Genomic DNA, 3,069 nt, shown 5'->3' with positions numbered 1-3,069 from the left:
ACTATATATGTGTGTATATATATATATATATATATATATATATATATATTCACTATTTTCTAGAATAAACTCCTATATCTAATCTTCTGGCCCTACCCTCTTCATTCAACTTTGTTTCCTATACCTCCTCTAACCTAACAATGAGCTCTTATGTGTCATTTCCTTGGCCTAAGAATAGGCCAAGTCCTACCTCTCCCCAGGTATTCCCTCTTCCTCTAGAGATACCCTAGCTTTTGGCACTTTATTACTGTATGGTGTCTTATTGTTTTCTAATAGATTGTGTCCCCCTTCTCTCCCCTACTAAACATAAACTCTCTGGGAGCTGGAGAGAAAGCTCCAGAAGATCAAGGAACATGCATTTCTTGCTCATCACTGTATCTGCTGTGCTTAGCTTACAATGACTGACCAAGAAAGATGCCCTAAACACACACAATTGTAATTAAGAACTTTTAAAATGTCTGTCTCCTCTATTCCATGAGGGCAGGAATTTTTGTCTATTCACTGGTATTTTTCAAGTACCTAGAGCAATGTTTAGCACATAATAGATGCTCAACAAATATTTGCTGAATTAAATTATGGATTAGGATTCAGGAATTTTGTCTGCCTTGTTTACCACTATGTCCACCATTCTTCGCATAGTAGATGCTTGATAAATTTATTGAATGAGGGAGGCCACAATCATGTTGTTTGCTTTTTTTATATCACTAGTCACACTGCTAAACACGTGGCAGAAACTCAGTACATACTTGTGACAGGTGGATTGAAAATGAGACTGTCAACTTGGATGGATTTAGAGTCAATCATACTCAGTGATCTATCACAGAAACAAAGAACAGAGTATCATATATTCTCACTCATAAGTGGACCTTGAACAATTATAATACTATAAGAAAGCGATTGGCAGCAGTGGGAACCTGTGGGGGGGGCGGGATTGGCATTTGAGGGAAACTGTTAGAGGAGGGAGGGGCATACCTCATCAACAAGGGTTACCTGCATAATCAACGTTTGTATACCTAACCCTGAAATGTACCCCACATCTTTATAATAAAAAAATTAGTCTATCAATTTCTCAACAAACTCATCTTTGACCAAGCCTCCAACAACAACCACTGAGGAGAGGAGAACCTATTCCGTTAAATGGTGCTGGGACCCCTACCTATCACCATACACAAAAATTAACTGTAAATGGATCAAAGACCTAAACATAAAACCTCACCTATAAGAATCTTAGAAAACACAAGAGACACCCTTATGGAAATTGGAACTGGGAACCAATTCCTATTCAGAACACTAAAGGCCAATACCTTAAGAAATAAGATAGACAAGAGGGACCTCATCAAACTAAGAAGCTTCTGCAAATTAAAAGAAACCATCAAGAGAGCAGGGAGACAGCCCATAGAATGGGAAAAAAAAGATTTGCCAACTGCATATCTGACAAAGGCCTAACATCTAGGATCTACAAGGAACTCAAACACACTGAAAGGAAAAATACAAACAACCCCATTAAAAAGTGGGCAAAAGACATGAATAGACACTTCTCAAAAGAAGATGTATGGGCAGCCAACAGACACATGAAAAAGTGCTCAGCCTCACTCATCATCAGAGAAATACAAATCAAACCCACATTGAGATATCACCTAACCCCAGTAAGAATGGCCACCATTAATAAAACAAACAACAACAGATGCTGGCAAGGTTGTGGAGAAAAAGGTATGCTTCTACATGGCTGGTGGGAAAGCAAACTAGTGCAACCTCTTTGGAAGATAGTGTGGGGATTTCTGAAAGAACTAGAAATTATCCAGCAATTCCCCTATTGGGAATATACCTGGAGGAACTCAAATCATTCTACAAAAAAGATACCTGCACACGCATGTTTGCTGCAGCTTTATTCACAGTAACAAAAACATGGAAACAACCATGCTGCCCATTGAAGCTGGACTAGATTTTAAAAATGTGGTACATATACACAATGGAATATTATGCAGCCATAAAGAAGGACAAACATGGATTTCACAGCAACTTGAATGGATTTAGAGTCGATCATACTCAGTGATCTATCACAGAAACAAAGTACAGAGTACAGTATGTTCTCACTCATAAGCGGACCTTGAACAATTATCATAATACTATAAGAAAGGGATTAGCAGTAGTGGGAAACTGTCAGGGGTGGGGGGTGGAATTGGCGATTGAGGGAAACTGCTGGGGAGGGAGGGGCACACCTCATCAACAAGGGTACCTGCATAATCAACGTTTGTATACCTAACTCTGAATTGTAACCCCACATTTTTATAATGAAAAGAAAAGGAAATGAGGCTGACTAGGGCTTGCTTCTGAATTTTATATTATCATAAGTACAATTCTTTCCCTGATGATAGAGAAGGGGTTACCAATTTGCTTACATGCAAAACGGAGAAACCCTTTCTACAACAGCTTAAAATTGTTTTCTTCTACAGTCACTGATGTTTCAAGAGATGGAAATGTCAACTGTGAGAGGAGGAATACTGTAGGGAGCTGGTCTGTACTATGGTTGAATACTCTCATTATCAGATACTAAAATGAAAAAAGCTCACTTAGTGAAGAGAAATATAGTCTTCATCAGAGACCACTGGGAAACAGCTTAGCAATGGCTATGACCTTGCCATGCATATACTTGTATCATCTAGATTCGCTTAAACAGTCTTTCATTAAAGTCTCTCTAGGAATGTTCTCCTTCCATTCTCAGTATGAGAAACCCTTCTTGATTTTTCAGGCAAGAAGCACATGGTATTTTGTGTAAACAACATTATCTTATCAGAAACTGAAGTCCAGAGAAGTTAGGTCATCGGTGCGAAGGTTTTAAAGTGTATCTGACCCTGTACCATATAGATGGCAAGGCAGCTCAGAATTGGGGAGTCTAAGGAATTAAAAGCAAAATCTCCAGGGAATGTAAAAATCAGTGATACTCTTCTCTCCTTGGAGTTTGTGAAATTCTTTTTCATTCAATTCCAATGCCATGCTGAGTCATAAAAAGAAGTGTTTCTCAGTGCAACACGTCTCCCGAGGCCCTTTAACCAGCCTCTGTTAGTCATC

Source organism: Carlito syrichta, unplaced genomic scaffold (genome assembly GCF_000164805.1).
Source record: "Carlito syrichta isolate Samal-C Ts95f unplaced genomic scaffold, Tarsius_syrichta-2.0.1 Scaffold306989, whole genome shotgun sequence".
NCBI lineage: Eukaryota > Metazoa > Chordata > Mammalia > Primates > Tarsiidae > Carlito > Carlito syrichta.
The sequence above is the reverse complement of the archived record's forward strand: the minus strand, read 5'-3'. Positions refer to the sequence as shown.